We start from the raw sequence: 25,247 nt of genomic DNA on the forward strand, positions 1-25,247 counted from the left end.
AGCGGTAAATTATAATCTAATCGTCGTCACTACAAAATATTGTTCTAAATATTGTTTTTTACCGTCCCCATTGAATTTTCTGACTTGAAAATAATGCAATGGAATTCTAATCCCCAGCCATAGAAATTACAAGAACATCAATCCCCATCGAGTTTCAGTCCGTTTTTACCCCCACTGGCAGAAATATTCCTGACGGTTCTTCAGGAAAGGGATATAAATCAGAACGAATTTTATTAGTTTGGAGGTCTCGGTATTAGCGGTAAATAACCCCATTAAAAGTTCAAAAAAAAACCTGCCAAAATCTCTCAAGGTTTGAACTACTTGTCATTAGCGAGGTTAAGCAAGATGCTAGTTCTGATCACAGATATCTGTAAAGCCCGAAGGGCTAGATTTTCGGCTTTTATCGAAAAGTGAAGCCTAGGTTTGGAAGGATTTCCTACCAAAGTCACGTGACTAAAATATGCAATTTCACCGGTTTGAGAGATGTGAAATAGCGTTTGCCACCTACGTTTTTTGATCTCGCGCTCCGAAAACAATTAAAATGCTAGATCCTATCCATCGGCACGAAATTTAAAAAGTCAAATTTTAGCTTCACTTTTTTTTGCTGGAGAAAGCTTAAAGTTGCCTATCTAGCCCTTCGGGCTTAGATATCTGTGGTTCTGACGCGAGAATGCGTGAACTAACTTGTACATAAGATTTCCAAGATCATTCTCACAGGTTTTGATCTAACGGGCTATGTACATGGGAGCACACACGTTCTCACTTCTTAAATAGCCTCTTATTTAACCTCGCTAATGTTTGAATTCTATAGATTGGAAAAATAATTTTCTTAATTCTTTCATATATTTTCATTCAGAAAGTAAGTGCAAAATAGGGGAAACACTTAAGGTAGTATTAAGGGTATGGTGGTAAGGGTAATCGTCAATTAGGGAAACGTCCATTGGAAATCGTCCGTTGTGGAAACATTAGTAAATATATGTATTTGCACTTTTTAAGGACGGCGGAGTGACTGAAATGATTTGGAAAAACCTGCAGTTCTAACCTGCAAAATTAGGGAATGTAAAAGTGTTTGTTTACCGTTCCTCAGACAATCAGGATCTAGATAAATCAGAAGTTAACCGTTTCTGTCGCAGGAAACACACATACAGAAATTTGCTATTCATCGTTGAAAAATCCGTTGAGGGGAAGGTCCGATAATCTTTTTAAAGTCCGTTTTCATTTATAAGTATCCTGTTATTGTATTGGTTTAGCCACAGGCTAAAAATAACACCAACCAGGCCCGGTTTAAAAAGAGCCGATTTGGTAGTTAGTCCTTCAATTCTTAGACTAGCAAGCGTCTGTCTTTCCTTGAACACAGCAACGCGGGAATAGTGCTTATAATAAAGATTTCTTATAAAAAATTTATTCATACATTGTTTTTGGCTTGGTTGGGATGTTGATATATTCAAAAAACAAACAAACTTTTATATGGATTATACTTTCACTTTTTCATGTGATTGTTGTGATTGAAAGATTTTTTGATTATGTATGGTTATAAACATTCATGACATGTTTTAACACTGTCTTCTTTGAAATTTTGTTGGCTTGGTACGTTGGTAAATCTATAGTACAAGTGCAGTATTTATGATAATATGACAGATTCCATGACTGCATGCAGGATACTTTTTGCAGGGAATGTTCAATATGTTTATGCTCACATTCATTGGGTAACAGATCACTGCTTTTTCTATAATACAAGTTAAACTTGATAACCTTATCCCAGAGAATGTAACTCTGAAATGGCTACAGAAATCCTCAAAAATTAAGATGGAAAGTATGGTATTTATATAACATTTTTGGTGGTGCGATACATGGTGTGGAAATGATGAAAAGTGAAAGTGGTAATTTGGAATTTTTAAAAATTGAATGCTTTTTAGGGGCCGTCGACAAACGACTTTCCTTTTTTTTATAACGGCCTGAGGCCGTTAAGGTTCAGACCCCCTCCCCCCCACGTCTTAACGGCCAAGAAAATTCTTCAAAAGTAAATACTTTCACTGGTCCATGGCCGCCATGTTCTTTCGATTCGTAATCCTCAAAGTTCTTCTTTTCGTACGGAAAAAACATGTGGTTTTGAGCCGTGACCTTTCAATTTTGAAACTCCAAGTCCCGCAGCAAGTCAGGGCGGGATGGGTGGAGCAAGGAGTCAACTGAGGCGGAGGGAAAAATTGCCGACTTTCGTCACGTGAGCAGTCATTTTTCTCGTCGAAGCATTAATTGGTGACCGGGAATAATGTGAATGTCGTGTGGTTGCTTTGGTCTTAGCCTTTCTTCACATGTTTCTATTTTTTGGACTGATGAAATTTGTAAGTGAGACTTTCCTTTTTTTTAAACTTTTTTAACGGCATTGCAGTGACCCCCTCCCACCCCTTACGGCCAGAAGCCGTTAAAAAAAAGGAAAATCGTTTGTCGACGGCCCCTTATACGAAAACAATATTCTGACCAGTGGGACACATCTTGGTTCTATTTGTGAATGAAAATAACAACATTTTACATTGAGATGACTGGTTTTCTGGGTTTTCGGAAGCCCGGCCGTTGTTTAGCTGGATTTCACTACCTTGAAATTGTTAGATGTACGAGGATGTTTCGGGTTTTCACTACTGGAAGACTTCCAGGGGGCATTTAGGCAAAATTAAGTATGGGGACATGCCGCTGATCAGGGTCCCTTTTTCAGACTCTAGAGATATATGATAGGGTGCCAAATTTGTACTAATTTTCAAGATAGTAACCCTGACTGGGTCGATTTTGGGTCATTTTAGACAATTTTTACAGTGAGAATATTAGAAATATTAGAAAATATTTGAATTTTTCTTCTACTTTAAGTCATTTTTGCCACTTTACAGATTTTTTTCGATTGAATCATTTATCGTTCTGAAATAGTCCCAAATTTACCAAACATTCATATCTCACAGGGTCCACTTCTCAAACTCCAGCGCAGGGCACATCCCCCCGTCGGTTGTCAAGGTTAGTGCCCCCTCCTCCCCCGGAGCATACTTCTACCTTGTAATTTTTGTTGTCCCCTGGTGTTGTTGAACACGTTCAGACTGAAATTTATACCTACTGTGAAAGTCTTTCAAAGCTTATACTGCTTATATACTTATAAAATTTATGAAAATTTTGATTGGATTTTTGCCAATTTAAAAACAATCTACTTGGATTTGGAAGTAATTTTATGTAGGTATACTGTACTATATATAATTTTTATAGCAAAATTGGAGGTCAATATGAACAAATACATATAATCTTATGTTTTGTAAAAGCTGTTGCTTTTTTGAAAATATTTTTCTTTTTGGCTTCTATAAAAAAAAAAGTTTTCTTATGCCTGCAGTGGCCCCTGATCCCCTGATCTTTTATATTTTTGATGTTGTTTCTCTAAAAAATGTTCATCTTTTTCTTTTGAAAGAGATTTTTCCCCTTATATGAATATTTTTGTTTTGGAGTATCTATAGCTGGTAGGTACAGTTCAGTATATATTCTTTTCATTCAGACAAACAAATCATACTTTTTGTGAATAGTTTTATTTAACTACTTGTCATGTTGTTGGTATCTTGTTTCAAGTACTTTCATTTTTTTCAAAATAAAAAAGTTTCTAAAATGACTGATATTCCATTGTACTCACCTTCTTTTATATATAATACATTAAAATCAAAAAATAATCAGGATGTGAGTTTGTTTTGATTTGAGTGAATTAAATTGTATATCCAAATATTGCACAAGATGATAAAACACCTCTCATTTAACCCTTTAAGTGCCGATGTCGTATATATACGACATGGGCTATATAGGAGGGCGAAGCCCTCCTGTAATGCCCAGTTTGAGTTAGAAATCGTTATTTTTGGTCGAACTCGTAGGAATTAGATTGTCCTTTATGGTCAAGCAAAAAAAAATTCAAAAGTGAGTCTTTCCAGCGAAAATTTTTTAAGCAAAAAAAAGTCAAAAAAAAATGCAAAAAAAAAAAAATTGACAAAAATTCACTTTTTTGAGATTCTGACCGTCTTGTGACTATTTTTGGTCAACGAGTGATCCAAGAACCTCCAAATTTGGCCCTGTTTTACTTTATTCTGTCTTCTAGTGAATTGATTTGAAATTTTACCACTGGGCACCTTTTCATCAGTTCAGTCAGGTCCGCGCAGCGGGCCTGACTGCTTTAATTCCCTAAACCTACCCCCCCCCCCCTTGGCCGCCGCCCACCACGCCCTTCCTAAATCGGGCGGCGTCGAAGGCGCCCAAAAGAAAGAAGAGACTCTAAGCTATCCAACGAGCTATATACGAGCTTCTAATTCCTTCTAGATCAGGAGATAAAAGCCCTTAAAGTTTGAACTAGCGATTTTTTAAAAAAAACTTAGAAAAAAGGACCCTGGCACTCAAAGGGTTAACAAAATAAAAAACAAGTTTTTTAAGAGTGTCATAAAAAAACATAATAATAAAGTATAAAAAGTACCGAGTTTTGTTTATTTTTTTATTCTAATCCGTGAGAGTGAGTGCGCTGTTTTGAGTGAGCACTCCGCCGCGGTAGAAAAAGCACTCCACCGTTTATTTAGTAAATAGCGCCTTTTGGAACTAGTCGTTGTATTCAGAAAACATATAAAAAAAATAGATCCCATTGAAAGTTTAATCTGCAGCGAAATACAACGACGTGGTTTACTAGTCTATTCAATTCTAGATGTTTGTTTTCTAGGTATCGAACGGTAAAGCGTCAACTGCGGAAGTTGAACGAGCTGCAATTTATGCTGAACGCACAGTCCAATGAGTCAAAGTGAAGAAAGTTGACATCACTTTTAAAAATGCTATTAAGAGAGGCTCTTCTTACAAATCCTGCATTACTAAAAATAGACAAAAAGAACGACAAATTTCATAAAAAACGACTAAAAAGAACGACGAATTTCGAACGATTCATTTCTCTTTGTTTATCACGGGAAATAACTACATGTGGTCTAAAAGAACGACAAATCACGCATGCGTGTTATTAATGCAGGAATTGTCAGTCGAACCCACTGTAATGTTACTGAAGTTAATACAGTCTTTGCAAATCACTGCAAGCACAATGATTTCTTTTTTTAATGACCCAATTGCATTCCTTTTTTAATTTTACTGATAGACGTTGAGGTACATTTGTGAGTAGTAGAATCCTAGTAAAGCGAGCTTAGGGACTGGGTATGGGTTTCTTTCAGAGAAAGAAACTTTAAGTAACAGGGCCCCGCAGGACAGTCATTTCAGGGTCAACTTTTAGAATTCGGAGTTGTCCTAGCTATCTTCGATAAAAATAGGCTGGTTGGAGCCATACCTTCCTCGTAAGAAATATTGTGACTTTTGTACTCTTCATAATTAAGTGCATGTACCTGACCAACAAGAACGATCGATTCTCAAACTCTCAAAGAAATGCTCATAGACTTTGGAATCACAGGTTATCAGTAAAAAAATTATTTGAAATTTTCAATTTACTCAACAACATCCTTTGGCACTTTTTCTCTAACCATGGAACTTCATTCGGACAATACATTCTTCAACATGCCACTGACTCCCCCTCTTGTCTACCTATAAGGGTTCTGTCTCCAACTTTCGTTCTGGCTTGTGCTCTACTTGATCTACTTTCCTATTCGTCTAGTATAGGCACATTTCTATCAACCTTCAAAGATAGTGCTAAGACTATAACTTAGTCCAGGGTTTTTAATAGAGGCCAGTGAGTAATGTTTTAAAGCGAAAAACTTAGTCGACGAAAGGTTTTTCTCGCCTTTGCTTTCCCCTTTGGGGTATATAACAAACCTTCATTTTGAAGATGTTTTGACGATATATGAAACACAAAACTTTGAGTCTTTGAGTGAAATTATAATATAATTTTCGTGATTTTCAACCAAAAATCACTAAAAATACGTGTTTCTATGGTAACAAGAAGTCAGCCTTATTTGACTCCCTCGTTCATTCGAAAAATATCAGTTTAAAGTTGAAGAAAAATCTAGTGGCTCGTTCAGCTTTTTTCTCACTACGTTCGGGCTATTTGAAATGTTTTCAATGAACCTCGGGGTTATTAATCCCAAATCACCCTCTAAACCATGTTATTACTAGTACCAATATTGGGTCTATTACGAAATAGGATTTTCCATAAAATGCAACGAATTTTGTAATACTGTACGCCCTATTGAGGACGGTAAAAGTGCTGGTCGTCTTCAGTTGTTCAGGATCTAGACAAATTAGAACCTTAGAACCGTATAAATTCGGTCTTTATATCGTATTATTTCGAATAAACGCGTCATTGAATAAAAGCCTCCTTTCTAGGAAACAAGTAGCTGTTAGGAAGAATTGTATGGAGGAAAAAAAGACTATATTTAATAAAACACCCCCTTCTCACAGACCCGGTGGGATTTTTTTTCGGACAGTTGGGGTAAAAATAACGGACTGAATAACTCAATGAGGATTGAATCATATTCTCATATTTTTTATGGCTGGGGATTTAAATTCCATTGTTTTCAAGTCAGAAAATTCAGTGAAGATGGGGAAAAATAACATAATATTTTACAGTGAGGATTGATTTATTTGGTTATTTTCAGTGTGGACAAAAATTGGAGTTTAATTTTCCACCGGGACGATATTTTGGTAAATTTTCCCAATGGGTCTGTGAGAAGGGGTTTGATAAACGCCCCATTGCATAAACGCCCCTTCTCAAAACCAAAACAAATGAAGTAATATGGTATTCATGAGAATTACACTCGAAATTCTGACAGCGCATAATCTGAAACAAACTTAAAAAACATCTACATTGTGTTCTGAAATGAGGAAATGTGATTACAGCATCTAATCGCACGATGGGTTATTTTTCTTATTTGGCACTTCCTCAAAGAGAGCAATTAATCGTTAATTGCATCCTGTAGAGAGCAATTAATCGTTAATCACACTCTCCAATGCCGCGCCAATGTTTGCAAAATTGATTTTAATGTTTTTTCTTATATTTTTTTTGCATCGAACGTTTTAATTGCAATCGAAATTTATTTTGTAAAAAAGAAAATCAATAAACAACAATAAAAGAAAGACATAAAGAGAAGAGAAAAATATTAAACTCTCAGTGTAATTTCTGTAATTTAACTTTCCTAACTGTGAAAAAGTAATGAAAGCCATTGCGCGATTAGCTCGTAATCACATAATAACTCGTACAATTCGAAAATTGTACTCGTGATTTTTTTGTTTCCAATTTTCCTCGTCTTTTCGGACTCGAAAAATTAATAACACAAAAAAAATCACCCGTGCAATTATATTCGAATTGCACTCGTTATCATGTGATTACGTATACAAATAATGTTTCAGCACATTTGTTTGACAATGAACCCTGATTAAAAAAAAAACAAGATTCTAAAAGTCGATGTTGTTTCTTATCCACCCGAAATTCTTCGTTGTGGTCCTTAGAATACGAAACTGTGGCTTTCTCAAAGTTTAATTTGGGAATTTCCAAAAAGTACTGCGATGAATACAATGAGAAAGCTCCCATGTCAAAATCCCGAGAAAATGATCCCAAATGCTATTTATCTTTCAAATTTATATCTTTGTTTTTTTGAGGTATTCAAATTCTCAATATTAGATGTTTCGACAAAAAAAAGTAGACTGAATCACAGACTTCTGCAAAACCACATGTATTTTTCCTACAGAATACAGACTAAAGAAATTACAATTTTTTCCTTGAATCATCGTAATTACGTAATCCACGATTGTGCTCCGAAATGTGCTATTCCTAGTACGCATCGCTTGAGTGAACAGAATTCTAGGAATCTAAGAATCGACAATCAAAATCAGATTGCTATGAATCTGAACATTTAAACATCGACTTTTAGGTTCAAAGAATGCGCAATAAATGCATCTTGGATAAAAGTGATACAAGTTTTTTTTATAAGCATAATGCTTATAAGCATATGAAGGCTCAGATTTGTACCCTGAGTATCAGAGGTTAAGTTTTCAAAGAAAATAGTAACCTCTGAAGACAAATAATAGAAATTTTATCGCGCATGTGTCAATCTAATCACTGTAGAAAAAATCAAAGATGAAGAGCAAATATTAGCATATTAATGTCTAGCAGACTGTATCAGTATGCAGTTTACTATTTAAGAATTCCCCAGAAACCTCCAAGTGTAGTTGAAATGAGTTTATTTCGAAAGAAATCTTTTACATGATCCCCAAATGTATAACAGTAATTACTAAACTTTTAATTATGGAAATGTCACTTTAATTGAATCGAAATAATAGACAGACTTTATGTTATGATTCTCTATCACTGACTCTTTTTACAAAGCATTGATGACTTTTTGTAAGTTGTGTTTTCAACGACGGGAATAAAAATATCGACTATGGCTGCGTTTAGACCAACTGGCATTTGTAATTTGGCATTTGCTCATGAGGGATTCGATTTTAATAGCTTTTCCATCGTATTTTCTGTCATGGCATTTAAGGAATCGTCTTTTTAGAGTCATTACTGAAAAGGTGATTCCCTCAAGTTCAACTTTGGACAGATCAAACAATGAAAAGCATGGAATTTCTCAAAAACTGCAATCATTAAGACTGAAACTTTTTGCCGTAGGGCTAGGCTATGGCAAATCTTGCAAATTTTACAATCTATAGAAAGAACTGAATAAAAAACGTGCAAATACTTTAAAAAATCAAAAATGTCATTTTTTCTCTTTGTTTTGGTTCCCTTGTTTGATTTGAAATGCCAGAAAAGGGGATTCCTTTGCTCAAAAGGGCATTTCAAATGCCAACGAAATGCCAACACGCTGGCATCATTAGGCATTTGACAAACCGAACAATTGCGCGGAACAATAGAATTCAAAAGAATACTGCAAGCAATTACAAATGCCAGGCTGGTCTAAACGCAGCCTATGACGCTCTTCCAAGATCTTGGATGGTCGTCATGGTTACTTTTATCTTCGCTGATTGCGCGATGAATAGAATCTTGATTCGTCGGCACAGCGTAAATATATGATTTTGAGCTGCGCTTTTCACGGTATCAGATTTGCAGAATTCTTAAGCATATCATGAGCATATATGTCAGCCTAAAAAATTTTTCAAGTGGTCATTTTTATCTGTTTAAAAAAGGTTTGGTAGAGGTCAAGTAAAAAATAAGACATTCCACGGCTAGCTACATTCCACTGCTCCCAAAATCTGAACAAATATTTACAAATATTTAAAATTTCTGAAATTTCATTAAAAACTTAGCTCGGGGGTGCATGAATCATAAGCATGATTCTTAAGCATATTATAAGCATAAACTATGCCTGGATGCTTTGAGAACTTAAGCATACACGAGCCTGACCAAGGGGCATACACGAGCCTGACCAAGGGGCATACACTTGCTTATAAAAAAAACATGTAAAGTATTCTGGGAATCTAGCAGGTGTCCTTGAAAATAACCAACTAACAACCATTCAAATCAGACAGCACAGAGCTCTAGTAATCTAAGAATAGACAGTCAAAATCAGATTGGTATGGTTTTAGGTTCGAAGAATGCATAAAGAATCTGTATACATTATATGTTGAGTTTTAGGTTCGAAGAATGTGCAATAAATGCATCCTAGATAAAATTGATAAAGCATTCTGGGAATCTAGCATGTGTTCTTGAAAATCAAATTCCAATGAATAAGATCGAAGAATTAAAGATCATCTAGTTTTTATGGTCCTGGTAAATAAACTAGTCAACAACAAGTATTTATGCTTGTATTCTCAGTCTACATCAAACAAAATGATTTCTTACCACCGTCGCGTATTCCAGATCCTTGTATGACAGAACAACTTTCTCAAAAGAAAAGAAACAATATTTGACGTCATCTTTGTGTCAAAAGAAATCTTACATCATATTAAGCAGTTATTGGACAAAGTCGAATCCAATATGCAAAAATATTGGGCGTGCGAGAAAAGATATTGGACGAGGCTTCGCCGAGTCCAATATCTTTTCTCGTAGCCCAATATTTTTCATATTGGATGAGACTGCGTCCAAATAAATGGTTTATTATCCGTTTATCGCTAAAATATTTCTCGTTTTCAAACATAATTCCAATTTATAAGCTCTTTAATCTGGTTTCTTGGTAGTTTTTTATTAAAAAGTCTCATTTTTATTTTGTGACGTAACGTCAAAAAGAAGATGCTCAATTGTCATTGAACTCGTTGTGTGACGTCAATTTTTGAAATATATAGCCTCCATGGAAGCTATATATTTGAAAATATTGGACAGCAAAGAAGCCAATCAAATGTCGCTATTTAGGCGCGTCGGATAATAATTCCATTTGTTGATGTTCTGCCGCTATGGTAAAACAGGACTTAAACCTAAAATTGACTGGGATTCCAGGGGTTTGCAGCATTTCATTCATAAATCCAAGTTCTCAAAAACAAACATTCTTGAAATCTAAATATCTTTCTTTTAAAACAGGTTGTAATGAATCTGCATCAAGAAAAAAATATTAGTTTTAAAGAATTTATCTTTCATCTAATTTGCGGACTAATATGGCTAAATGATTGAAATCATTGATGACCTTTTATATACCCTGGACCAAGTTTCTCAATCCCGGCCAAAGAAAATCTTTGATCGAAGTTTTTTGAAAAGTGGTACCCTAATAGTGGAACTACTCAGTAACGGTGTAAATGCATCGGGAGCTAAATCTACGTTCCCTGGAATACTTTTGATGGTGTAGCGCCGTTAGAAGTTAATTTTTAACACTGTAATGACCTCTTTACGGGTACCAATACAAAAAACTTCGATCAAAGATGGCGGATATAGCTTGGTCATATAAAGGTCAGTGATGATATGACCAAAAATAGCCAGAAAGACCTTCTTTTCAGAGTTGTAACTTTCTATCAAAGAAAGAATCGAAAAATCTGATCCTAACCACATCTTATAGTTTTTTTTTGCGTCTCAATTTAATGTTTTGTGATTCCTGAGCAAGTTGTTGTGCGAAGATATGTAATTTTTGCGCAGGTATGTAATTTCTGCGCAGATATGTAATTATTTTGCGCAGATATGTAATTTCTGCGCAAATATGTAATTATTTGGCGCAACTATGTAATTTCGAGCTGCGCAGATATGTAATTAAATTTTTGCGCAGATATGTAAAACACGATCTTTAAAATCAATGGTACCCCCTTGATAGCTTTTACCATTACTTTTACCTTTTTTTCGACTTAAGGTATTTTAGCTAATTCCTATCAAATACAAGAAGTAATATCTTATAACAACAATTTATAGCTTTCGGTGATTGGTTCTTTCAAAGCAAAAATGGAATAGCGCCTTAAATGAAAGTAATTATTTTTCTTATAAGAATCACCGTTATAAGAAAATTCTCTATAACTTTTCAACCACTAAGTTTTAGCTTTCGGTGATTGGTTCTTTCAAAGGAAACATGGAATAGCGCCTAAAACTAAAGTAATTATTTTTCTTATAAGCATCATCTTATAAGAAAATTCTCTATAACTTTTCAACCACCAAGTTTTAGCTTTCGGTAATTGGTTCTTTCAAAGGAAACATGGAATAGCGCCTAAAATGAAAGTATTTATTTTTCTTATAAGAATCATCTTTATAAGAAAATGATCTATAACTTTTCAACCACTAAGTTTTAGCTTTCGGTAATTGGTTCTTTCAAAGGAAACATGGAATAGCGCCTAAAATGAAAGTAATTATTTTTCTTATAAGAATCATCTTTATAAGAAAATTCTCTATTAATTTTCAACCGCTAAGTTTTAGCTTTCGGTGATTGGTTCTTTCGAAGCTAACATGTAATAGCGCCTAAAATGAAAATAATTATTTTTCTTATAAGCATCATCTTTATAAGAAAAATTATTTATAACTTTTCAACGACTAAGTTTTAGCTTTCGTTGATTGGTTCTTTCAAAGCAAAAATGGAATAGCGCCTTAAATGGATGTGACTATTTTTTTATAAGCATCAGCTTTATAAGAATTAAATCAATAACTCTAGATAGACGGTCATATACCTTTCGGTAATTAGTTCTTACAAAGTAAATAAGGGACGGCGCATAATATATGATCATATTTATTTGTCTTATAGGAACTACTTTATAAGAATCAAATCAATAACTCTTGATAGACGGTGATATACCCTTCGGTCATTAGTTTTTACAGAGTAAACAAGGGACGGCGCATGATATGAGCATATTTATTTTTCTGATAAGCATATACTTTATAAAGAATCAAATCAATAACTCTTAATAGACGGTGATATACCCTTCGTTTATTAGTTCTTACAAAGTAAACAAGGGACAGCGCACAATATGAGCATATTAATTTTTCCTATAAGCAACTACTTTATGAGAATCAAATAACTCTTGGTAGAATAGTATTTACCTTTCGGTAATTACCGTATTCCTACGAATACACGCTCCTTCTCTGAGAAAAAAGACACCCTCAATGGGAGGTTTTAAAATTTTTAATTAACAACCTTTTCTTTAACACCCCTCCTGAAAGTCTTAAAATTAAAAAGACGCCCAAGGCGTTTATTTGAAGAAATACGGTAGTTTTTACAACCTAATAGAAAAGTACAAATGAGATTTTCGATAGAACCTCGACTCGAGATAGTCACACCTATGTAAACTTTATTGATTTTGTAGATATGAATTGCATTTCTTTACATTACAGTGAGATAAAGTAAAATTCTATTGGTTGTCTTTACCAATACATGGACTAATTTATGATAAAAAAACTCCCTTTTCCTTTTTATGGCTCGATCTACGAGCAAAGTCATTAAATTTGATTGAATTATTCAATGAAATAGAGTGGGATTATCGAAGTTGTGATTCTCGCTCGAACTTTAAATTCTGAAGAATGTTACACAATTCAGGAATATTTTGACACTGATTGTTAAAGATATTTAAAAAAATTACATGTCTTTCTTATTTTCCCCTTACAAATTAAACTAAGGCAAAATATTTGACTTTAAGCCATCTAAAAGGAGACAAATTAAATTTTTTTGAAGTGGAATTGGCATTCACAATGACACAATGGCTCTATCGAAAGAAATAGGGAATTTTGCTAAATCTAACATTAGTTTATTAGAATTTTATAAGAACAAGGTTTTTTTCTAAGTGGAAGAGGCTTTCAGAGATTTGATTTATCAAACAAAAGCCAACAAATATTGTTTAGGAGCTATGAATTGTGTTCTTATAAAGTTGATGCTCATGAGAAAAACAAAATTTTCTAGCTTAAGCACTATCCTATGTTTGCTTTGAAAGAACCGATAACCGAAAGCCAATATCTATTGGTTTGAGAGTTTTGAATTGTGTTCTTATAAAGTTGATGCTTATAAGAAAAATTCTTTTTCTAGCTTCAGCACTATCCTATGTTTGCTTTGAAAGAACCGATCACCGAAAGCCAATATCTATTGGTTTAAGAGTTATGAATTGTGTTCTTATAAAGTTGATGCTTATAAAAAATAAATTCTTCTAGCTTAAGCACAATCCTATATATGCTTTGAAAAAAACAAACGCCGAAAGCTAATAATCATTGGTTTAGGAGTTATGAATTGTGTTCTTATAAAGTTGATGCTCATAAAAAAATAACCTTTTCTAGCTTAAGCACAATCTTATATATGCTTTGAAAAAACCAAACGCCAAAAGCTAATAATCATTGGTTTAGGAGTTGTGAATTGTGTTCTTATAAAGTTGATGCTTATAAGAAAAACTAAATTTTCTAGCTCAAGCATTATCCTATGTTTGCTTTGAAAATACCGATCACCGAAAGCTAATAATCATTGGTTTAAGAGTTATGAATTGTGTTCTTATAAAGTTGATGCTTATAAGGAAAACAAAATTTTCTAGCTCAAGCATTATCCTATGTTTGCTTTGAAAATACCGATCACCGAAAGCTAATAATCATTGGTTTAAGAGTTATGAATTGTGTTCTTATAAAGTTGATGCTTACAAGAAAAACAAAATTTTCCTCATTAGCACAGTCCCCTAGTTGCTTTGATAGAACCAAACGCCGAAAGCCAATATCACTTTGATAAAAAGATATTGACTTGTTTCTTATAAAGATGATGCTTATAATAAAAACAACAATCACCAAATGTTTGCCTTAGTCCAAGAACAATGTTCAAGATATTACTTCTTGTATGTGAAAAATTAATGTTAAAATTTAGTTAGTTTTTCAAAAAATAACCAAGTCAAAAAGGTCGTGTTTTACATATCTGCGCAGAAATTTAATTACATATCTGCGCAAAATAATTACATATCTGCGCAGCTCAAAATTACATAGTTGCGCAAAATAATTACATATTTGCGCAGAAATTACATATCTGCGCAAAATAATTACATATCTGCGCAGAAATTACATATCTGCGCAAAAATTACATATCTGCGCATAACAAGCAAGTTTATGTACAGTTTTATATGAGCAAGTGTCTACCACTATATCAGGCTCGAGCTATGCTTAGCATTCTATTGTTCTTCAACGGAAACTGATTATTAGTTTACTTATGTTGTTCATGATTGGGGAATGATAGTTGGCCTAGATGTGCCGCATTCCCGAACGAACTGAACGTAAGCCCGATAATATTTTGGATCATGTTCAAAAATAGTGTGACATTTAGTGAACTGAAAAATTGAAAAAAATATATTATTTCTTGAAAACCTTGGGAAATATTTCAAATATAACGTTGAAATTTTATATTATGATCGGTATTTACACAAAAGAACATATTTTGATGAAAAAAATGCTAAAATGAGTAAAATGTGTGGCTCCAGGTCCAAATATGTGTTTTGTCAGCCACCTCAAAGGAGGAAATGGTTTGTTTGAAAATGACACTTGAATCGTTAACTAGAAGTATCATATTATCTCAAAACAGATAAAAGAGCAACATTCTGAGACTGGTTGGTTTTGTAGGCCACCAGTGTTGTCAGCCACATAAACGACTCATAGCTTATCTTGAAATATCTTGTAACCCAGACAAGCCACTTAATTTCACTCCAAAACAATTGGAAAGGTTAATCATTCTACTTATCCTTGGTGAAAAAATAAACTGTTAGCCACCAAAAATACTCATTTTATTAACATAATTGTCAGCCAGTTTGAAAATGTCACAAAACAGGCCTTTATTTTTGAACACGATCTTTGGCTAGACCCAAACATTCCAAAAAGTGAGAGCAATGCAGCCCGGCGGAATTTCGTAATCCAAACCTACAAGAGATTGAAAATTTTTCCGACCTTCAGAGCTTTAGTATGTCGAAACAAAGACTTATAACGAAGTTATAACTTTTGGTCGGAAGTCTTTAATAATAATAATAATAATTTATTTACAACCACCCATTACTGGGTAAGGTTGGACATAGAGTCATGACTCTCGCCCATGAGGCCTATTCACTTCAGAGAGTTACGACTCTATGTCGAGCTATCAAAAAAGAAAAAAAACTTCAAAATTATTTTTTCTTGCTTAAGGCAAGAGTAAAATATTGGTTTAATGAAACATTTTTAAACTCCATAGCTTGGTCAAGTAACGATTTCGTTGGCCGACCTCTTTTAGTGTAGTGATCGTTATTGAAAGTTAGTAATTTGACAGTTCGTGTTACTGGCATACGAATGATATGACTAACGTAATGATGTTGCTGAGATTTTATAAAGAAGCTAACATCAGATGTTCCACATATATCATGAAGTTGATTGTTGTTAATTGCATATCGATAGTCATTAGCATCCGGATTCACAAATCTGAATCCACCACGAATCATTCGACGGAGGAGTTTTCGATACACAACATCCAAACGGTCAAATTGTTTTTGGGTCAGATTCCAGTTCTGACAGGCGTATACTAGCCTACTTCGCACAAAGCTGTTCAGGAAAAGTATGCGAGTTTTCAGATTAATTCGAAAATTCTGAATTAAATTTGACATTTGTTGAAATTTAGTGTTAGCAAGCTGGATGCGGTGGTTTATCTCCTTTTCACCAGTGTTCGGCTGGTTACAATCGAGATAGGCTCCCAGGTATTTGAATTCAGAAACATTGGCTAGATGGCATTCGTTTAATTCGACAATTGAGTTTGGATATGGAGAATCTACTGGATAATTGAGAATCATCGTCTCTGTCTTTTGAGCATTGACAGATAGACCGAACTTGACGAAAACATTATCAAGAAGAATTGTTGCAATTTGTAAACTCTCTTGATCTTTCAAGAATAAGACTAAATCGTCGGCGTAACCGCTCCAGGGTAATATTGATAAGTTTGAGAGATTAATGTTCTTTTTACGAGTCGATAATCTCTCTGCTCGCGAAAGAGAGCTAGTGCTGATTTGGTATTTGTGATCAAAGAACTTGATATCATCATTTAAGTGTGATTTTTCGAGTATCAGACGCATGACGAAATCGAGATATAAGTTGAACAAAAACGGGCTTTCTGGCCCACCTTGGCGGACTCCAGAAGATGTTTGGAATAATTCTCCTTCATAGGTTAGAGAGGTGTGTTGATAAAGTTTTTCCAATATCTTGATCATAATCGGTGACTTTTTGTCGGTGAAACGAAGACAAATTGTATCAAACAGCCATTTACGGGGTATATGATCGAAGGCGGCTGAGAGGTCGACAAATAATAGATACAATGGCTGTTGTTTTCGATGACTGATTTGGTGTATTCTCTTTACTGTGTAAATCCCATCAGTAGTGCCACGGTTTGGACGGAACCCGTTCTGTTCGTCGGTTAGTTGACATTCGTACCAGTCGCGGAGTCGGAATAAGATGATATTGACAACGAGCTTACAGATAGTAGATCCGATACTAAGACCCCGATACTTTGATGCGTCCTTTTTTGAGCCTTTTCCTTTCCAGAGTGTTCTCAGATGGGAGTTACCCCAAGCGTTCGGTAAATCTAGATTTTCCCACAAGTTGTTGGTGATTCTTTGGATTACTTGAATCATTATCGGATGTGAACATTTCTTCAGTAGCTCTGCTTCAACGTCATTGCTTGCTTTATTATTTTTGAGGAGACGGATGTGTTTTTCTATTTCATCGGCTGTAGGTGGGAGGTCGTTGATGACAGTACTGTCAGAAATTTTTCGAAGTTCCTTAACAAATTTCGGAAGTGTCTGATTTATTTCCTCAGGTGACGTATCAATTGATGGGTCAGTAGGGTTGAAATTTTTCTTAAAGTGTTCTAAGAGTTTATCGGTTGGGCAATCATTGTTTGTTGGTTTGAGGGTAGTTTCCTGTCTTTTGGCACGACGGAATAGCTTTTTGATCTGCTTGTTAATAACAAAAGTGTTCATTTTCTCAGCTTCAAGCCTGAAGTGTTCGTTTTTGAGATGACGAGCTCGTAGTCGAATCTTTTTACGGATTCGCTTGATATCCTCAGGATTAACATTTTTAGATGAAAGCTCAGATTTTGTTTGGAAAAGTTCTTGGAGTTTGGCATCTGTTTTCCATGGAGGTGGTTGAGATTCAGATGTCATTGTAGGAAAGTAGATATTGGCAGATTCTTTGATCGTGTTTACAAGTTTTTCGTTTAGAAAATCGTTCGACTCTGAGTTAAGAACGTCATTAGAGTTAAGCTTTCGTGAGACATCATCTTTGAAAAGTCCAGTCATTGCTGGGGTGACTGCTTCGAAATCGATTCTCTTTTGACGTTTGGTATGGGTTCGGTTGATGTATCTTGCTTTCTTTGATGTTGGTGTACAAAGGTGTGCAACAACAAGACGGTGGTCGCTATCAAAGTCGAAAGAGTTAAACACGCGACAGTTTGTAACATATTTACGTAACCAACTTGCACAGAGGATAAAATCGTATACCTTTTTCGTCTTTCCATCTTGGGAGTGCCACGTAATTCGTCTGCAATTTTTATGCGTAAACCAAGTATTCAATACAGACAATTTATTCAGTTCAAAGAATTCGTGAAATCGTTCTCCATTGTCATTAACAATCAAATCGTTAATTATACTTCCTTCTCGTAACGAAGTGTTCGAAGTGTTCCCTTTTTCATTTTGAGGAATTCTAATTCAACGTTTTGTTACATTGGTGGCTTCCTATTACTTTAAAAACTTTAAAAAGTCTTTCAAAATCACCCTCGAATGTCAAACCACCTATCTAGCCAGGTTGGCTAAAAAGATCTAAAATATTATTCTTCACCGCCGCTTTTACTTCATTGTGGTGGAAAATGCAATGTAGTGTTATCTCTCACTACAGTCAGAACGTCTTGAAATAAGAAGGAGGAACAATAATTTATTTTGCAGGCATAATTCCATAAAATGAGAATGGCATAAATCAATTGGTAGTTATTTTTCTTCCGTTATAGTTTGTTATATGCATAATGATTCACTAGATTGGGACTCGCAGCGTGCGGCTGGTTTTAGTTTTGTGCTATGGGTCAGGACCATTGAGTTTAAAGCCTGAAGGGCTAGAGGCGAGACTCCTGGATGTGAAATGAAACCACCTATTTCAGATCAAGAACGCCCGCGCGTACTTTTTACACAAACGCCGTATTGAAACTAAAATCTATCGCCAAATTTCAAAAAATGTAGTCCTGCGAAACAAAGGAGCCGATAGATTATTATTATTTTTTTATTAAAAAGAATAACAGGTTGTAGGCACTCAGTGGGCCTTTAAACCAATCTCAATTTAGAAATTTCGTGTATCGAATTTCTTTGGATGGCTTTTCCATGCTTCTTTCAACTTTCGAAGCCTTTAATGGAATCAGCAGCTACCACCTCAGGCGACAATTTATTCCACGTAGGGATGATTCTGTAGTAGAACGACTTTGTTTGCGGGCCGCGGAATCCAGTTCATCTTTGTGTTGTCGATTCGGACGTGGCCGATGAGTATTTTTTTTTGGAATCGTAGCTTTATTGTAGAAGTGAAGATGCTTATAGACTTGCAGCATCTCACAAAAAGTTCTACGAAACTCTAGTGTTGGTAATTGTAAACTTCGTAGTCTATCCTCATAAGAGAGATTTTTGTAAAGTTTGACAAGCCTTGTCGCACGCCTCTGCACTCCTTCCAATAAGTTGACGTGTTTCCTTAGATGCGGTCGAACGAAAGTACAGTACAAAGTAAGAAAAGTCTGTTAGCTAAGGTTTCGGAAGCCACGGTTAATAACTCCAAGCATCGAATTAGCCTTGTTGACTTGCTTAGAGATATGTTCCTCGAAACTCAACTCTGGATCAATAACGATTAGTAGAACAAGGAAGCAATCTTACCGAGTTGAAAATGATTTATGAGAGGTTTGATTTGCATTCTCTTGCCATGTTTCACCATACGGAACAAGATGTTCTGAAGATAGATAGAAATGATACAAGGTAAATTTTCCTTCAGAAATACAGAAGATTCATGATACAAATTCAAATAAATCCGTGTTTAAGTTTAAAAGCTCCAAAACCGTCGAAAAGATAATCGACAATAGAAAATTACCGATTGGCCAAGTTTCGATGCCGCTTGACATGCTTCATTGTACGAGAAAAAAAGATGGTCCGAAAATATAAAGAAATAGCATAAAGGTAAACAATTGATTTTCCTTCAAAAATACAGAAGAATTTCCTTCAAAAATACATCAACTTCTTAAGATGCAGCGCATAATGAATTTGCCTTTCATGATATAAAATAAAAAAGTTCCAAAACAGTGGAAAAGATAATCGACTTTTTTTCTTTAAAGCTTGGGCGAAATGTTAATTCTCAGCCGGCTAGCTAACTAGTTCTAAAATTAAGGTCCAGGAGGGAGGTGGCAAATTACCCTTTGATGTAAACGTTTAACCTTATAGAAGAAAATCATTAAATAGTAAAACTTGAAATTCTATAACATCTTTTCTAGGAACAACCGGCAAACAAACATATAGAGTTGATCAACAATATGGTCTTGATTCTTTGGTCGAGAAAAAGAAAGTTCTAAAAGAGGAGTTAACTGAAACATCAGTGAAATGGCGAGAACTATTAAAATAGTGAGCGAAAATGAATACACGCGAAATGTTCAAACTTGTATTTCCGGCGAAATGCTTATAATCTATTTCTAACTACTTTTTAGCAAACATCTTGCTACAAAGTCATTGTACAGAAAGATGTAGACGAAAAAGTGAGGTCTTATAATTCAAAAGATGAAAGTTCTTAGCTTTTCGGGTGGATTTAGAGGATGAAAATTTTTACTGAGTTTTTGGTATGATTCCCTAAGAATTTGACATGCTTTGTTCCTAAAAATATAATATATTTTTATCTCATAGATGCAGGCTTCTGTCCAAGAAACAAACGATGAAAAGACCAACATGATGAACAACCTCGTACATAACATCACAGCACTTCTTCTACAAAAGCCATCAAAAACATCAAAGAGTACAGATCACCTCCAAGCGCTTGAAAGAAGAATTAAAATCTGGAAGAAAGGAGACTTTCATCAAGTTCTCCGAGAAGTGGAAACTATCCAGCGGCGCCTTCCCTCAACGTATGAGAAGAGAAACCTTGCCACTACCTCACGAAAGTTTCGAGACCTGATGCAACGTCAATGGAGCAATCAAGCTACTAACCAACAACATGCGTGGATGTGTACTTCCATTGGACGACAACATCATCAAACAGCTTCGAGTAAAGCATCCACGTGTAGAACCAGCAGACGAATCCGCTATCCTCCAAGGTCCGCTTCTACAAGTGGAAGCGGTTGTCTTCGAGGTAATTGATGAAAATCTTATCTTCAAAGCAGCCCAGCTAACCAAAGGCAGGTCGGGTTCATTGGGACTAGATGCTGATGGTTGGCGCCATATTCTCACATCAAGAAGCTTTGGAGAAGCAGTACGAAATCTGTCATCCGTCATCTATGCACTAATTCCTTAAAATCGTCTATGGCATCTCGATTAATCCCTCTTGACAAAATGCCTGATGTGCGTCCAATAGGCGTCGGGGAAGTGCTACGACGAATAATGGGCAAAGTTGTCATGAGTGTCCTTAAAGCAGACATAACAAACTCAGTTCCAAATTCACAGCTGTGCGGAGAGAAATCAGGAAGCGAGGCTGCTATCCACGCAATGCGATCAATGTTTGAGAAAGCAGAAACAGACGCAGTACTTCTGGTTGATTCTGAAAATGCATTTAACAGCATTTAAATAGAGCTGTTTTCCTCCACAACATTGGTATCACCTGTCCCTTATTGGCAACTTACGTTCGAAACTGCTATTCCAATCCAGTTTAAGCTATTCGTAATCGGTGGTGGTGAACTAAATTCGTTTGAAAGTACCACTCAAGGTGACCGACCCAATTGAGATGGCAATATATGCAATAGGAACGACACCCCTTCTAAATCAACTAGCGATCAAACCACAACCAAGATCAGAAAAAGAAGTTGCTTTTGCTGACGACCTGACAGCTGCTGGATCCATCGGCAACCTTCAAAGCTGGTGGAACAAATTAATTGCTGAAGGTCCACTGTTTGGCTACTTTCCGAAACCCACTAAATCGTGGCTCATTGTAAAGAACGAGAAAATCGCAGAAACAAGCAAAGCTTTTAAAGGCACCAATATCCAAATAACAACACAAGGATCGAAGCATCTTGGTGCAGTAATTGGCAGTCAAGAGTTGAAAGATTCGTTCATTGCGGAAAAAGTTCTAACCTGGGTAAACGAGATCACGCTTTTGTCCAAAATTGCTGTCAGTCAACCTCAGTCTGCTTATGCCTGTTTCGTTGAAGGTTACCAGCATAAACTTACTTTACTTCCTGAGGAAAGTCCCTAACATCGAGAAGTATCTGAAACCGGTTGATGATGCGATACGACACCATTTGATTTCTGCTCTCACTGTTGGCTTGGGGTTGAAGATGTTTGTGGAAACAGCATCAGAAGAATTCAACAATTCCCAACGAATGACAGAGGACAACCAAAATCAAATTCTTGGTAAAGAAAAAAGTAAAAATCCAGCGACCAAATATCAAATCACAAAAGAAAGGTCAGATCGCCAAAAAGAAAAACTCGACCATCTCATTCAATTAATGGTACCCGAAGATAAGAAGAGTACCATCGCGAACGGTCAAAAAGGCGCATCCAACTGGCTGACGACCTTGCCATTGAAAGAACATGGATTGGACCTCTCTAGAAACGAGTGTACATATGCTATACGATTACACTACGGTTGGAAACTCGACAAGAAGATGCCATCAAAATGTGCATGTTGTGCCAACTTCGATCTCGCGCATGCTGCCATGTAAAAAAGGAGGCTTTGTCACTCTTAGGCATAATGAGCTGCGTGATATCACCGCTGAGATGTTAGAGGAAGGTTAGAGGTGTGCAAAGACGTTAAAGTTGAACCGATGCTATCAGAGATCCAAGAAGGTGAAGAAACGAGAGGAAACCAATCGAAAGAAGCAAGAATCGGCGTAAGCACTGTTAACTTTTGGACAAGGGGTCAACGGGCATTTTTCGACATAAGGGTCTTTGACTTACAAGCCCAGAGAAACCGAAACCAAGAGCATGCAAAGTGCTACGAAACAAACGAGAAAGAAGAAAAGACAATACAATGAGAGAAAATGGTACATTCACTCCTCCATCGCTCTGAGTTTTACAATTGAGCCCTGCCTTCCTAGGTGCCCGTCAAAGCAGGCTTTATTTACCCGGCATTTGTAATTTAGCCTCATCTTATCCTGGAGTATCCATCTGGGGTTAGAATCAAGCCTTCCCTAATCGCGAGTACCCAGCATGTTTACAATCGGGCCTTCTCTTATCCCAAACAGGTACCACCCTGGGTTAACAATTGGGTCTTCCTTGATCCCAAGCGCGAGTCACCCTGGGTTTACATCAGCCTTGTATTATCCTGAGACCACATCACCCTGTTTTAAAAAATGTTTACAATCGTGCCCAGTGCTTTAGCACGTTACAGTTTTGGAAGCTTGATCCAGATTACAACGAGAGGAAGCAAAAACTCCTAGACCAGCGTCCGAGATTCAAAAAAGGCCTTTAAAATGGTTTTCGTAGGGCACCCCTTAGATCAGGGCAAATTTTTGATATTATGCTCCTAATAGGGTGTAGAATTGACAAAAAAAATTTGCCCTTCGAATCTCCTGCAGTTTTCGAGTGAATCGATTTTTAGTTAATCGATAGAACTTATCAAGGGTCCCCCTTTACTAACGGTTTTTTTGAAGTCTGAAAATCAAATATCTGAGACTACCAACGGATTCAGCGTGAAAAGTAGATAAAGAAAATGGGGTTATTTGTTAAGTTTCGACCACCTGGTGCCGAGAAATGGCATTTTTAAGGCGAAAAATCGACGTTTTTGGCGTTTTCCGATGACGTCAGCATTTTCCTATGAGCATTTTCAGAAAAAATCATTCCCACAGCTGGATAGCCCTGAATTAGTAGTATCCAAAAATGGTATGGTTTGTCAACTTTCAATGTATAGATCTCGATATAATTCATTTTTAAGATGGACAATTATGCTGAAAACTGCTGAATGAGCAAAAAATATCGATAATTTTCAATTTTTAAACTAAAATCCAGTCTTGAAGCAATTTGCACTTTCAAAAAACTATTGTGCGACTTCTTATTGAATGAAGCACTATGTTCTTATATTTTAACGGCATCATTGGGATATGATTCAGTGTTGCACTTCAAGTCCGCTAATTGAAGGGAAATTATAGGTTTTTGATCATTTCATGCAAAAGAAACTGTCTGCTAATTGGAATTTCTGTTAAAAGGGTGTCCGTAAGGATTTGACTAGGAAACGGCTAGAGCAAACATTTTATCTGCTTATCAAGGGTGCCTGCCTTTTAGAGTGTCCGCTATACAGGGTGTCCCTAATTAAAGTATCGAGTTTGAACATGCGATTGAGTAGAAAAGTTTGTGTGTGTTATCGCTAAAATATAAGAACGTTCTCCATCACACAGGCTTATTACAAAAGGTAGTTACAACGTATAAATTAATCGTAATGACAAAGAAAAAAGAGGGAGAGCTTAAAATACAATTTTGTGAACACGCACATAAAACTTTCTACTCATAGTTGTGTTTCGACTCGATACTTTAATTAGGGACACCCTGTATGGAGTTTCTACCGTACTTTCTAAATATAAAGAGAGTCCCCATGGGATAATCCGACGCCAGACCTGACAATGATCACGGTTTAACCACGAGCCTCACGTTATTACGGTAGCCAATCTCCAGTTTTCACGGTTGCCTTAAAAAATCTAAAAATCTAATTTTTTTTGAGAAAATTCGGAAACCTTCCAGATTTTGAGCTTTTACAGGTTGGCGGGTCTGTGACGCGTGAATGAGCCTTTTTCTGCCAATACATTACTCTTACCCAATCAAGATGTACTTTCAATTTATATCTCTGGCATTAGGTAAAAAATGCCGCAACATTTTGAAAAATTTAAGATAAAAACGAATAGGGGAGGGGGTAATTTTAAATGAACGCCGACGAATAAAGGGGGAGATGGGTCTGAAAATAAAGAAATTTGGACAAACGTACTTTTTGAATGCTCCCTAAAAAGGTAAGGAATAATCATGCTGTGCAGCGTAACAACTCTAGGGGTGTATTGTTTTTTATTGGTTGTTTCCTTTTCGAAATTTTGGAAAGATCTTGAAATCATCCATAGAGATTATCGTTTCAACGAGGAATTACTTTAAATTACAACGTTTCTCCTTCAAGAACAATGTATCAAAATGCGTGGATTGCTAATTTTTCGGGACATATTTTTTTTTCTTAGCTGCTGGACGGAATGCTTATTTTCAACAAAGCAGCAGTGCTTAGGAGGTTAACTTAGGAAAACACCTGGCGAAAGCGTGTGCATAGCCTCGTAAACAACGAAGAAATCCTACAATCCAATATTTCCAATTACGATAACTATCGTAAACGTTTAAAGAAACAGCCCGAACCGGCATTTTGCGTTGAAAAATGATTGTAGTAACAAGCCACTGTCCTGTACGATAAGTAGAACAAGGAAGTAATCTTACCGAGTTGAAAATGATTTATGAGAGGTTTGACTTGCGTTCTCTTGCCATGTTTCACCATACGGAACAAAATGGTCTGAAGATAGATAGAAATGATACAAGGTAAATTTTCCTTCAGAAATACAGAAGACCTTTCTTCAAATAATATACAGAAGACTTTTTCTTCAAAAAAATACAAGAGTTATATAAGAGTTTTCTCCAAAGAATACAATCAATTTGGATTTTTAAGATGAATGTCAGGAAATGTGTTTAAAAGTTCCATAAAGGCCCATAAACAATCGAAAAATTTGCTTCATTTTTTTCGACAGAATGTTAATTCTCGATGATCGTAGTAACAAGTCATTGATATT

General features: G+C 35.8%; 1 long non-coding RNA gene across 1 annotated transcript in view; it reads right to left on the reverse strand.

Annotated features, from left to right (window-relative positions):
- The window catches only part of LOC136816840 (uncharacterized), a 53,134-nt gene extending 28,160 nt beyond the window's left edge, over positions 1-24,974 (reverse strand). The window contains exons 1-2 of the long non-coding RNA XR_010847987.1: positions 24,901-24,974; positions 19,186-19,258 (exon numbers count right to left, since the gene is read on the reverse strand). This is a non-coding gene — a long non-coding RNA (uncharacterized lncRNA). The remainder of the gene's footprint in view (positions 1-19,185; positions 19,259-24,900) is intronic.
- Positions 24,975-25,247: the final 273 nt, after the last annotated feature.

This window comes from Clytia hemisphaerica, unplaced genomic scaffold (genome assembly GCF_902728285.1).
Source record: "Clytia hemisphaerica strain Z4C2 unplaced genomic scaffold, Clytia hemisphaerica genome assembly, whole genome shotgun sequence".
In the NCBI taxonomy this organism is placed as follows: domain Eukaryota; kingdom Metazoa; phylum Cnidaria; class Hydrozoa; order Leptothecata; family Clytiidae; genus Clytia; species Clytia hemisphaerica.